Below are 14,637 nucleotides of genomic sequence, written 5' to 3'. Positions count from 1 at the left end.
GGGTCTAACAGTAAGAGCAGGTGTTCTCTTTCCCTCAGCTCCCCTCATGCTACCTGCAGCATCTTTGTCATCAAGTTGAGGGACACTCGAAGAGACGTTTACTTTTTGGAGGATCCTGGGCTTTGTCTATTAACTCTGTGTAGGAAAAGGCTATCTCACTTCCCCAGCTTAGCAGAGAAGAGGTGATGGGTTCCCATTTCCCCAAAGTCTGGTTTACCTTTGGATATTCTTTGCTAAGGCTCATATTGCTGTCAGAGGTAGCTGACCAGGGTTTGAGTTTTGAGGGGGTCACTTTTCTGAGTGGTGTTAGATAATTTAAATTTTTTTTTTTAATGTTTTATTTGTTTATTCATGAGAGTCAGAGAGAGAGAGAGGCAGAAGCAGAGGGAGAAGCAGGCTCCCCGCCTAGCAGGGAGCCTGATGTGGGGCTCGATCCCAGGACCCTGGGATCATGACCTGAGCCGAAGGCAGACGCTTAACCATCTGAGCCACCCAGGCGCCCCGATAATTTAATTTTTCTAAAGCTCAATTTCTTCATCATAAAGTAGAGCTAAGAGTACCTACCTTACCTCTCAGAGAATAAATGGGAGGATTAAGTGAGATACACACACACACACACTCTGCACATAGTAAATGCTCAGTAAGTGGCAGCTGTTAGTTTTATGATATTTCAGTTGTATTTTAGAGATTCTTGTAACAGGAAAAGGCAGGCTGTGGAATTGTGGGGAAAATTTCTTATCTAAATGTGCACATGCCTTTATTTTGGCCAGCTTAAATTTTTTAAAGTTGAGCTGCACTTGACCCACGATGTTGTATGAGTTTCAGATGTGCAGCATGGTGATTCAGCAACTTTGTCACAGTGGCATTGCTTGTACTCTCTCTGCTGTACCTTTCATCCCCAAGGCCGACTTATTGCATGACGGAAGTCTGTACCTCCCTCCCCACGGTACCCGTTTCTCCTGTTCCTCCATTCTTACTCCCCTCTGGCAACCATCTGGTGTTAGCTTGTTCTCTGTGTTTATGGGTCTGTTTCTGTTTTTTGTTTCTTAGTTTGTTCATTTATTGTTCACATATAAGTGAAGTCATGTGGTATTTGTCTTTCTCTGTCTTACTTCACTTTGCATCATATCCCCTAGGTCCATCCATATTATTGCAAATGGCAAGATCTCATTCTTTTTTATGGCTGAGTAATAATCCATTATGTTTGCATGCATGCACTTACACCGTATCTTTTTTATCTCTCCATCCATTGGTAGACACTTGGGTTGCTTCCGTATCTTGGCTATCATAAGTAATGCTGCAGTGAACATAGGGGTACATATATTATCTCTTCAAATTAGTGTTTTTGTTTTCTTGTTTTCTTTACCTACTAGTGGAATTACTGGATCATAATGGTTTCTATTTTTAATTTTTTGAGGAACCTCCATACTGTTTCCATAGTGTCTGCACCAGTTGACGTTCCCACCAGCAGTGTAAGCGGGTTCCTTTTTCTCCACATCCCCACCAACACTTGTTATTTTTTTCTTTTAAAGTTTTTACTTACTTTTTTTTTTTAATAATCTCTACACCCAGTGTGGGGCTTGAACTCAACGACCCTGAGATCAAGTCACATGTCTTCCTTTTTTTTTTTTTTTAAGATTTTATTTATTTGAGAGAGAGTGTGTGCACACAAGTGGGGGGAGGGGCAGAGGGAGAAGCAGACTCCCCACTGAGCAAGGAGCTCGGATGTGGGGCTCGATCCCAGGGTCCCGGGATCATGAAATGAGCCCAAGGCAGATGCTTAACTGACTGAGCCACCCAGGCGCCCCTGAGAGTCACATGCTCTTCCAATCGACCCAGCCAAGTGCCTCAACACTTGTTATTTCTTACTTTTTTTTTTTTTTTTTAAAGTAAACTCCACCTCCAATGTGGGGCTCTTGGGACCCTGGGACCCTGAGATCAAGAGTTGAGTACTTTACCTACTGAGCCAGCCAGGTGCCCCTTTTTAGTCCTTTTTAGGCAGAGTCTAAGAGGGAAATAAACATTTGGTATCCCTTGTTTTATGAAGTAAATGTACTTTGGGTAAGATTGAAAAACCACTTTTTATAAAGGGAATTCTAGTTTCCTGTTAGCTAATATTAAGAAATCAAAGTGATGTTTAAAACAAAACACCCCCTTCCCGCCCCCCCCCAAAAGTGATATTTTCCCATGAAAAGATTTCTTAAGAGTTGAGAACTTTGGCTAATAAAGGGTGAAGGTGGGTGTCAGGCCTGAGCCGTGGTGTTGTGCTTTGCAGCGCTGCGCATCTCAGGGACTTCACTTTCCCAAGCTTTGCCTGTCATATTTTCTGTAAGACCAGAGAAATCCCTCTTAAAGGGGAGAGATTCTTGATTCTGTAACCTGAAGTTTTTAAAGATTGAAAATAAGCCTCATTCCTTCTTTTTGATAAAGATGTAATCTTGTATGTCACTATGAAAAAGCAAATATGGTTGGACATGCCTTAATTTTGAGCTGAGTATATATGACATTGAGCTGTATGAGATTGGCTTTTTTTCCTTTAGTGTCGGATTCTATCATTTTTCTTGTGGTTTATCTCATATCCGTAAATAGCTAATAGAGCAACTAACGTTTATTAAGCATTTGTGTCTTGGGCATTCTACTAAATGCTTAACAGGTACTTATGTTTAATTCTAACAGCTTGAAATTGGGCTCTTTAAATTTTCAGCTGTCCAGAATCCATTTATCCTACTGGAAGGAGGCCTCAGTTTTCGTATGGGGATTATCCCTTATCTATTTTTGGTTCAGGTAATTCAGGTCTTTCCCTGTTTGTCCCACACTCCAGGGATAGAGCATGGCCTGTTTCAGCCACAGTTAGAGCCCACCTAGAGCTCATCATAGGGCTTTTGCGTGAGGATCTGGAAGAAGCTTTTGCTTTCTTTGGTTTGACTGTGAGAGGTTGTTAAATGGAGTTATTGAAGCCATTTTGTCACCAGGCAGATCTTGCAAATGAACAGAGAACAGAGCCTAGCCAAAAGGTGGAGAGAGACTCAGTCCTGAAAATGATGTGAAACTCTGTCTGAACAAGGGCTACCTGCTGGACTTCCAGTTATGTAAGCCAGGTTGAGTTGGGGTTTCTATTACTTAAAACCGGAAGAGCAGCATTACTCATAATGGTGGGTGGAAATATCCCAAATATCCATTAACTGATGAACGAATAAACAAAATGTAGTAAATCCACATGGTGGAATATCATTTGGCAATAAAAACAGTGAATTAAAAAACAAAAACAAAAACAAAAAACGGTAAATTACTGTTACGTACTACATCGTAGATATAATTTGAAAACAGTATACCAAATGGAAGAAGCCAGTCATGAATGACCAGATATTATATTGACATGACATTTCTAGAGGCAAATCCATAGAGATGGAAAATAGAGAACTGGTTGCCTAAGGGAGGGGAAATAGGGAGCTGTTGTTGATAGCTATGAGTTTCTTTTTGGGGTGATGAAGATACACTAAAATTGATTGTGGTGATGCTTGCAGAACTCTGAATATATAAAAGTCATGAAATTGTACACTTTATTTAAATGGGTGGATTGTATGATCAAGGAATTGTATCTGTCTAAAGCTATTATAAAAAAAAACAAATGATGTTACAAAAAATCCTGAAAATTCTAACAGATCATACTCTTACTATTATTATGCTCAGTTAGCCATCATTAGTTTTTGATGTAGTGTTCAATGATTCATTAGCTGCGTATAACACCCAGTGCTCATCACATGTGCCCTCCTTAATGCCCATCACCCAGTTACCCCATCCCCCCACCCCCCTCTCTTCTGTAACCCTCAGTTTTGTTCCCGGGGTCCAGAGTCTCTCATGGTTTGTCTCCCTCTCAGTTTTCCCTCCCTTCCCCTATGGTCCTCTGCACTATTCCTTATATTCCACATCTGAGTGAAGCCATATGAAAATTGTCTTTCTCTGCTTCACTATTTTCACTTAGCATAATCCCCTCCAGTTCCATCCATGTCGAAGTAAATGGTAGGTATTCATCCTTTCTGATGACTGAGTAATATTCCAGTGTATATATGGACCACATCTTCTTTATCCATTCATCTGTTGAAAGACATGTCAGCTCCTTCCACAGTTTGGCTATTTAGAACATTGCTGCTATGAACATCGGGGTGCATGTGCCCCTTCATTCACTACATCTGTATCTTTGGGGTAAATCCCTAGTAGTGCAATTGCTGGGCCATAGGGTAGCTCTATTTTTAACATCTTGAGGAACCTCCATACTGTTTTCCAGAGTGGCTGTACCAACTTGCATTCCCACCAACAGTGTATGAGGGTTCAGGGGAGCTCTCCAAGTCCTTGCCAACATTTGTTGCTCCCTGTCTTGTTAATTTTGGCTATTAGAACTGCATAAGGTGGTATCTCATTGTGGTTTTGATTTGTATTTCCCTGATGGCTAGTGATGTTGAAAATTTTTTCATGTGTCTGTTAGCCATTTGTATGTCTTTGAAGAAGTATCTGTTCATGTCTTCTGCTCATTTCTTGACTGGATTACTTGTTTTTTGGGTATTGAGTTTGAGAAGTTCTTTATAGATCTTGGATACCAGCCCTTTATCTGTAATGTCATTTGCAAATATCTTCTCCCATTCCGGGTTGCCTCTTAGTTTTGTTGCAGATTATACTATTATTATTCTCATTTTACAGATGAGCTCAGGTGCAAAGGCTAAGCATTAGGCTTATTTTTGAGTGCTGGAGGGTGGCGTGCTGGGGTTCAGACCACCTGTCTGACCACGAGGTCTAATCTTACAGCTGTGCTGTGCTGCCTTTTTAGTTTTTTTTTCCTTAAGATTTTATTTATTTAATTAATTTATTTAAAAGATTTTATTTATTTGACAGAGAGGGCACTAGCAGGGGGGAGGGGCAGAGGGAGAGGGAGAGGGAGGAGCAGACTCCCGGCTGAGCAGGGAGCCCGACGTGGGACTCAATCCCAGGACCCTGGGATCATGACCTGAGCTGAAGGCAGACGCTTAACCGACTGAGCCACCCAGGCGCCCCTTATTTATTTATTTTAGAGAGAGAATGGACACGTACATGGAGGGGAGAGGGAGAGGATCTCAAGCAAGTTCATGCTGAGCGTGGAACCCGATGCTGGGCTCAGTCTCAAGACCTCGAGATCATGACCTGAGCTGAAACCAAGAGTCGTATGCTTAACTGATTGATCCACCCAGGCTCCTCTGTGCTTCCTTTTCCAAAGATAAATAAGACTCCTCCTTATGGAACTTTGGAGTTGGGAGTTCCTTAACAATTACTTAATCTAACCCCTTCATTTTACTGATGAGGAAATTGAACCTCAGATAATGCCATGACTTACTCGAGATTGCCAAGTTAATTAGTGGCAGCCGGGGATTTATGACCTACTCAAAGAGACAGGCAAATAAACAAGTAAACAAGTAGCAGTGATGAAAAGTAGAAAGGGTGGGATAGCAAAGAGAAGTACAGGCATTGTGCTGTGTAAAATTAAGGGAAGGCTCAGTTAGTTCTGCTGACTACCCAGGGGGGTTTTCATTGAGGCTGTGACGTTCCGAGGGAATAGCTGGACAACAGGCCTGAGTGTGAGGGAGAGTGAGAGGCCCTGAATGTCTCAGTGCGTACCTGGAGTGCACAGCAGGAGGCAGAAGGTGATTCGAGTGGAAAAGTCACTAAGGTAGCATTGGGGAATTCGGACTTTCTCTGTAAGCAGTGGGAACCATTGCAGATTTTTGAGGAGTGGCGTGATTACCTGCTTAAGATAATGGGCAGTTACGTGAAAGATGGGTTGAGGTCTGTGGCAGAGACGGAAGATTTGGAGACATTTTCGCATGTTCTTGCAGTGATCCCGGTGCACAAGGCTGGGGGATTGTGGGAGGAATGGAAAGGAGGGATGGAATATGCGTGTGCACAGGTGGAATCATTAGGACTTGGCAGTGGATTGGAAGCAGCTAGACTGTGAGTTCCCGGGGGCAGCCTTGTCCTGCTTGCCATGTACCCCTGGCACCCAGCACAGTGCTTCAAAGGATTCAAAGGATTGTGGAGAGCAGAAGGGGGAGCATTTCTGAGACTTTGCAGATGTCATCGTCTGACTTTGAAGATTTTGGTCTGTCAGTGAACATAAGAGGAGACGCAGGGTGGGGCATGGGACGAGGGGAAAAAACGTAAGGAGTAAGGGGGGAGGCAAAAAATTGAGACTTTGTTGAGTTTGAGGTACTTGTGAGACATTCGTATGTGGCTGTTGAGCTGGAGAAACTGGGATCTCATCTGTCTACGCAGATGAGATCGGCCATGATAATACATTTAGGAGTGCGATGGCCATCCGCAAGAAGGTCCTAACTGAGGCCGTGTGAGAATTACGAGAATGCTGAGGACGACCCCATTTTGAAGGGGTGGGAGGACGAGCAGCAGCCCTAGCGGAGACCTGAAGAGAACCGTGTTGCAGTAGTTTATTCGCTGGAAGCCAGCGGACGTGGGCTGTGTTTGGATGTGTGTCCAGTGCAAGAGGAGGAAATGAGGACCAGTAAAGAAGACTAATGGATAATTTAGGTGGCTAGTGGAGGTGTTCCCAATGGAGAGTGGGGAATTTTTGAAGCATGGTTATCAGACTGGGGTGGCTGCTACTGAAGTGCAGATTAAAAAATTAGTAACGGTGAACATTTACTAAACCTTCATTGTGTGCACCGTGCTGAGTGCCGGATACGTTCTTCCCTTTAGTCCTCATAGTGACTAGAGGTACAGTAAGTGGAAAGATTATTGTAAAATGGGGGGGTTATTTAAAGTGAGCTAATTATTTGTAATACTACACATGACAAAACTGATTCTGAGGACTTGGCCCTTAAGCCAGGTCATATAGCTTCTATTAAGAGGTGACCTGCAGAGCTTACACTCTTGATTGTAGGGTGTTGGTCACATGTGAGATGATGTGTGTTTTCCTTCCTAGTTCTATTAGTTATTACTTTGCAACAAACTACCTTAAAACATAATGGCTTAATCATCAGGATGTATGCTTTAAATATCTTAAAATTTTGTCAATTATACATCAGTAAAGCTGGGGGAAAAAACCCACATGGCTTAATACCACAGACATTTATCATTGCATAGTTTCTGAGGTTAGGAATTCGGAAGCAGTGGAGCTGGGCGGCTCTGGCTCAGGGTTGCAGACATTTGAAGACTTGGCTGGGGCTGGAGGAGCTCCTTCCAAGCTGGCTTACTGACATGGCTGTTGGCAGGACATCTCAGTTCCTTGCCTTGTGGACCTCTCCTTGAGTGTCCTCACGACATGTCAGCTGGCTTCTTCCAGAGTGATGATCCGAGGGAGCAGGGAGGAAGCTGCTGTGCTTCTCATGACCTCCTCTGGGAAGTCTCACACCTGCCTCCTCCGCCACATTTTATTGGTTAGAAGTGAGCTACTGAGGGGAGAGTGGAGGCTCTGCTCTTTGAAGAGAGGCAGATTAAATAATTTGTGAACATACTTTTAAGCCAGCACACAGGTCAGGCACAGTGAGGAGGAAAGGCACTGGGGGAGGAGTGAGAAGACTGGGGTTTCAGACCCAGCTCTGCTGCCTGCTTCCTGAGACTCTTGAGGATGTGGTTTATCCTCCCTGAACCTCCCATTTCCTCTCTGAAAATAGGGGTCATGGAACTGCTGGCTACTTACTTCACAGGGAGCTATAAAGGTGGTAGCCAAGAGGTAACACCTGTGATGTGCCCTGGACATCTACAGGTGCTGTGGGCTTTGGTGACCCGTGTGACTGCTCGGTCTAGTCCTGACTGTGTAATCTTGAGCATGTTGTCTGACCCCTCTCGTGCCTCAGTTTCCTTACTTGTAAAACAGGATTAATTCAAGTGTCCATCTCACAGAGTTACTGTGAAGATTAAATAAGAATTCATGGGATATATTTAGTATAATGCTTGTACATATTAGGCCAGGCATTACTTATTAAATAGTCACTTAAAGGGTCTTTCTTCTTGTGTCCACTCCATTGTCTCTTTCTTGGGCTTCAGCCAGTATTTGGCCCTAGGACTTTGACATGGATATTTATGAGACGTCCTTGATCCAAGGTCAAATATGTTTCTTTAAATAAAACATTCCCTTTTTAAAAATGTATCACCTGATTGTACAGAACTAGTTTGGTTAGAAAATATTTCAAACTTCTCTGTGCCAAACAGTGACTTATTAAGTTTGCCGAGCAGTTATAGTGTCATTAATATTAATATGTGTCATTTGTGGATCAATTTGAAAATGTTTTGCATTTTTCTAAGTTTCTGTTTTTAAGGAAAATTTCCAATTGTGATGTAATCGTATTTTTTATGAATAACTGAGACCCTTGAGATATCTGTGTTATTGGTAGTTTAGAATTAATTGTGCAAATGACTTAATAATGGTTCATGGGGCACCTGGGTGGTGCAGTTAAGCGTCCGACTCCTGGTTTTAGGCTCAGGTTGTGATTTCAGGGTGGTGAGATCTAGCTCTGCATTGGGCTCCTCGCTCAGCAGGGAGTCTGCTTAAGATTCTCTCTCCCTCTGCCCCCCACCTTCCCACCCCCTCAGGTGCCCACTTGCACTCTCTCTCATATAAGTAAATAAATGTTAAAAAAAAGGTTGATAAACTATTGCAAATGACTCACATAGAAGCTGCTGCTTTTTTTTTTTTTTTTTAAGATTTTATTTATTTGACAGAGACCCAGCAAGAGAGGGAACACAAGCAGTGGGGGGTGGGAGAGGGAGAAGCAGGCTTCCCGCTGAGCAGGGAGCCCGACTCGGGGCTCGATCCCAGGACCCTGGGATCATGACCTGAGCTGAAGGCAGACACTTAACTACTGAGCCACCCAGGCGCCCTGAAGCTTCTCCTTCTTGTTGAAACCAGGGTTTGTTTTTAATCATGATGAAATATACATAACATAACATTTACCATTTTGATAATTTAATTAATTTTAAGTATATGTACAGCTCAGTGGCATTAAGTACGTTCACATTGTCTTGCAATCGTCACCACTGTCCATCTCCAGAACTTATTCATCATCCCATGTTCAGACTCTCCACCTATTAGAAATCAGAGTTTCAGGGCACCTGGCTGGCTCAGTTGGTGGAGCACGAGACTCTTGAAGAAACCAGAGTTTCATTAAATGTTTTTTCACCGGGTACTATTATGAAAACCATTTGATTTTTTTTTTCTTTTTAATTTTAAAAGACTGAGACAAGATTTAATGCACTGCTGTTTGCTACAGTGGAGAAATACAAATTGACCCTTCCTACATACAGTATCATTAAAATATATTTATAGTAAAATATCTTTGTGAAGCTTCCCAGATAGCGTATTTCCTAAAATATTGAAGAGAAAGTTTCAGTAGCAGCCAGTTATTATGGATACTCCTTTGGAGATCATTGTAAATCATTTAATACATGACAGTTTAAGTTTTCTTTAGAAAAGTTTGTCAGGTTTGCTTTAGAGCCAGTTTTCTGTTATTTATAAGAAGTAATTTATATATATTCATTTCTTTTATTGTAAAAAAACCACAACATAAAATTTACCATCTTAACCATTTTAAGTTTACAGTACAACAGTGTGTACACAGTTTCATCTTATAGAACTGAAACTCCTCTGTACCCATTAAACAACATCTCCGCTTTTCCCCCTTACCGGACCCCTGGCAACCATCATTTCCTTTCTGTTTCTAAGAGTTTGACAACTTTAGATCTTTTTTTTTTTTAATATTTTATTTTTTTAAGTAATCTCTACACCCAATGTGGGGCTCGAACTCACAACCCCAAGATCAAGAGTAGTATGTTCTGTCGACTGAGCCAGCCAGGTGCCCATATCTCATATAAATGGAGTCATGTAGTACTGACTTTTTGTGAATGACTTGTTTCACTGAGCATAATATCCTCAAAGTTCATCCGTGCTATAGCATGTGTCAAGATTACCTCTTTTTGAAGTCCAGTAATATCCCATGATATTTATACATGTTCATTTATTTTTACTATTTTTTAAAGATTTTATTTGCCAGAGAGAGCATAAGCAGGGGGAGCGGCAGGCAGAGGGAGAAGCAGGCTCCCCGCTGAGCAGGGAGCCCAGTGCCGGGCTCGATCCCAGGACCCTAGGATCATGACACGAGCCGAAGGCAGACGCTTAGCCAACTGAGCTGCCCAGGCGTCCCTGTACACACTCATTTAAAAGCCAGTCTGTTTAATAGCTAAATAACAGGAAATTCTGTATTAATTGTATAGTTCTGGGACTGTTATTTTTCTTTACCTTATAGACTTTTCTGTTTTCAGAAGTCCTTGATTTTTGGGGAACCAGAAAACTTGTCCCCACAAACGTGTGGTGCTATTTAAATTTTATAGCCAACAAAGTGTCATAAAAATAAGGAGCAGCAAAAACCTGAAGTTCCATTAATAACGCGTAGTTGTGCAGTGGAATCTGGCTTTTGTATTGTTTTGACAGTACTAGAGAGACTTCGAGTTCATTGACCTTTCATGCAGCAATTATTTTAGGGCTCCAAGTGCCAGGCCCTGGGCAGAGGTGACAAGGAGGAGCTGTTTTCCACTGGAAAGAGAATTGTGTGATCATCAGAATTACTCACTTTCCAGGACAATGAAGTATTACAGTTGAGAGTGGTTTGAAGTTAATAAGGAGGTTGAAAAGGGAGGATGATGAAATACTCAATTCCTAAATATAAAAATTTTAAAGCCATGGTGAAAGCATACAAAATGATTATTTTGCCATGTGAGTCAACCTAGGAAGACTTATTTTCTCCCCAGCTTTTTATACAGTAAATACTCCTGAAGAAAAACTGTTAGATGGTACTTTCCAGGAAACAAGTGGTTAACATTTTACACTTTTCTTTTGAAGAAAGAAAGAAGTTAAGATTCTGTTTTTATGTTCAGTCAGTAGATACAGGAAAGCACAGAACATATTTTAAACCAGTGCTGTCTAACAGACCTTTGTGTGATGATGGAAATGTTCTGTATCTGTGTTGTCCAATATGGCAACCTTGAGCCTGCTCTTTTTTTTTTTTTTAAAGAATTTATTTATTTATTTGAGAAAGAGAGAGAGAGCACGAGCAGGGGTGGGATAGCTGGAGAGGGAGAAGCAGGCTCCCCACTGAGCAGGGAGCCTGATGTGGAACTCGATCCCAGGACTCTGGGATCATGACCTGAGCCGAAGGCAGACGCTTAACCGACTGAGCCACCCAGACGCCCGTTGAGCCTGCTCTTGATCACTTGAAGTTGGCTATTGTGACTGAGGGACTGAAATTCTAATTTTATTTAATATAAGTTAATTTAAATTTACATAGACGTGTCTGGCTAGTGGCTATGAGTATATATAGAACATATGCCCATTGGCCAAATCCATTTTGGAAACTTGTTTCTTGCCCAGCTTTATATTCCAAAAACATTGATTTCTTCAGGCATAATATAAATATTTATGAATGAATAAAGGAATTGAGAAGTTTTTATCCTTCAAAAGGTATGGTGTTTCAGTTGTATTTTACCTCATTCTCTGTTGTAACTACTTATTGTTATATAATGTGTTTTCCTTATTTTTAATACAGTGCTTTTTAATTTCTTGCAGTATATTTGGTCATATTATTCAATTCTTTAGTCTGGTCTTGTGCATTTCTTTAAAATGTGCGAATGGGTTTAGATAATTTTATTATCAAACTGAGAAGCTACTGTTTTTAACTTTTGAATCTGTAGGAGAGAAACTGGACTGTGAATTGAGATTCGTCCCAATGGACTCTGAACACTTGACATCAGTATAAGAATTGTCATTTTTTGTTCCCTTTACACAATTACTTAAAATCCCTTTCTCCCTCTTTCAGTATTTTAAATCAGAAACTAGATAAGCATGTTTTTTTTTTAAATATGAATTGGGTGAAGTTGAATGAGTTTACATCAAAAGAAGGCCTTTCTGTTGGTTACCCAACAATGGGGGCTTAGCAGAAGGACTTGCAGCTGAAGTTAGTAGTGGTGCTGCAGACATTTGGAATGATGGAAGGGCTGTACAGATGAACCTTTTTTAGGTTAGGATGTAGAACAGGCGTCCACAAACTATGGCTTGCTGGCCAAAAACAGTAAATAAATACTTGTGTTTGTGTGTTCTGTGAGGTAGGATGGCTTTTAAGTTTTTAAATGAATGAGAAAATTCAAAAGAATATTTTGTGACATGTAAAATCATATGAGATTCAGATTTCAGTGTCTATAAAGTTTTATCAAAGCACACTCATGTCTTCACGCACTGCGTCTATGTGCTTTTGTGCTACGACAGAGATCATACTGCTTACAAAGCTTAAAATATTTGCTACCTGAGTGTTTGCAGAAGTTTGCAACCTCGCTGAGAATGTTAAGTGAAAAATAGAAGGGTATGACATTGTAAACTAAGAAGTATAGTTTGGTGAAAAATGAGAGAGTAATAGCCAGTGCTTGATAATCTAATTAAATAGGGTATTGAAATACCAGGTGCTAAATGGAAATGTACTCAAAGTGAGTCAACTATGAATGTGTGTGTGAAATGAAAGATGAAAAAGGGTTCTTTCCTCAAAGGCTTATGTTCTGGGAGAGAGCTTGGTAGTTGGTCACATAACTTTCTACAGGTTTTCTGACCTTCACCTTCTTCCATTTGTAAGAGTCAGGTAATGCTAAAATATTGTTTGAATTTTGCACTTGCCTGCCATTTTGCAGTTGGTCCCTTGAGAGACATCTGGCACCTCCTCACAGGTTTCTACTCACCGACCTTTTCCATCTCTCCTACTGTTTCCCTTCAGTCTTGTTCATTACCTTGTGAACATACCCTGCTCTCCAGGTTCCTTAGCAAAAGCCGACTGGGTACACATTTTCTATGTCATTTATGTTTGGGACCCAGGACAACAGTTTATTCTCTCACCTCTTTTTGGCTCTATCTTTTCCTCTCTGCTTTTACATACTCCATTTCATTATCCCTCCTTCCTTCTTCCTTGTTTATTTGAAGCTTACCTGCTTTTCCACATTCAGGCCAAATCTGTAGTTGGGATGCTTGGGGGCTGTGGAGGGAGAACGGCCAGACTGGGGAGAGTGTGACGTTGCAGTGAGCGAAGAGCAGCTTCTGTGAAGAGGCGTGGAGTCGAGAGAGCGAGATGGATTCTGCAGATGATTGGTGTGTTTAGAACTCATTGCCTTTTTGGGAAAGTTAGGAGATGAGACCAGGGGGCCCGGCCGAGTTTCTACTATGAAAGACCCTTGCTTATACCAGTAGGTTTTCAGATCTTACTTAGTGTGTGTAAGATTCATCCTGACTGGGTAGAACTTGTTTGGCCCCAACTCCAGATATTTTGAGTCCAAACTGTTGTGAATCCAGAGTAGGCGATGACAGGTGGGGTGTGAGGGTGGCTGGGGAAAGAGCAGGTTATGGAAGGTCTTGGTGTCTTGTTTGGATGTCAGCTTTTGTTAGTAAGCTCGCTGTTTTAAGATTCTTCATCAGGGGGGCGCCTGGGTGGCTCAGTCATTAAGCGTCTGCCTTCGGCTCAGGTCATGGTTCCGGGATCCTGGGATCGAGCCCCGCATCAGGCTCCCTGCTCGGCGGGAAGCCTGCTTCTCCCTCTCCCACTCCGCCTGCTTGTGTTCCCTCTCTCGCTATGTCTCTCTCTGTCAAAATAAATAAATAAAATCTTTTTTTTTTTTTTAAGATTTTATTTATTTATTCATGAGAGACACAGAGAGAGAGAGAGAAGCAGAGGGAGAAGCAGGCTTCCCACTAAGCAGGGAGCCCGATGCGGGACTCGATCCCAGGACCCTGAGATCAGGACCTGAGCCGAAGGCAGACGCTTAACCATCTGAGCCACCCAGGCACCCAAATAAATAAAATCTTAAAAAAAAAAAAAAAAAAAAAGATTCTTCATCAGGACAGTGACTCTGGGAAAGCCATCTCTGGAAGAACTGTTCAGCTTGCTTTGGAATGAGGAGAAATAGGCAGTGAGGAAAGGCTGGGAGGCTGCCGCAGAGGGTCATCGGTGTTCAGCCTCATTCCAGAAATGGCTTGAATTGGTGAGAAAGAATTTGAAAGAGAATTTGAAAATGGAAAAGAGAACTCCTGACATATGGGACAAAGAGGATGAAAGATGAAGGAATATAAAATAAGTTGTGTTAAATTTTAGAAAATGCGAAGTTATTTTACCTGATATTTTGATTAATAAAATTAGCTTTAGTTCAGGAAAGGAGTAAATTTTACAGGTGGCTGTCTTTTCCTTTTTTTGCGATTATCAGTTGAAATCTTTCTCTCAAATTCTAATTGATGACAGTTTTACTTTCTTGTTTAATGGTTTTATTAACAAGTCTAGTTTTATTATACATGACCACAAACACTTTTGGAATTACATGAGATATGAAATAAGTGATATACATTTCTTTTAATTGGCATATTTAAAAATTGATGTTGAGAGTGAACTCAGCATTCCTTGTACCATTTTCATTTTTGTATTTATTCTTCTAGACCATTTGCATACGTTTTTTTGTTTTGGATTTTTACCAACTTTATTGAGGTGTAGTTGATGTACAATAATCTGTACGCATTTGATAGTTTTTTTTTTTTTAAGATTGATTTATTTGAGAGAGAGAGCACACAAACAGGGGGAGGAAGAG

General features: G+C 41.3%; 1 protein-coding gene across 5 annotated transcripts in view; it reads left to right on the top strand.

Annotated features, from left to right (window-relative positions):
* SRPK2 (SRSF protein kinase 2) overlaps positions 1–14,637 on the top strand; it is a 245,556-nt gene that overhangs the window by 15,740 nt on the left and 215,179 nt on the right. The gene's annotated exons all lie outside the window — the stretch shown is intronic.

The sequence above is a fragment of the Mirounga angustirostris genome, unplaced genomic scaffold, assembly GCF_029215605.1.
Source record: "Mirounga angustirostris isolate CCGP_5_RB_7025 unplaced genomic scaffold, mMirAng1.0.hap1 SCAF_12, whole genome shotgun sequence".
Lineage (NCBI taxonomy): Eukaryota > Metazoa > Chordata > Mammalia > Carnivora > Phocidae > Mirounga > Mirounga angustirostris.
Note: the sequence above shows the minus strand (reverse complement) of the source record. Positions and strands in the feature narration are given on the sequence as shown.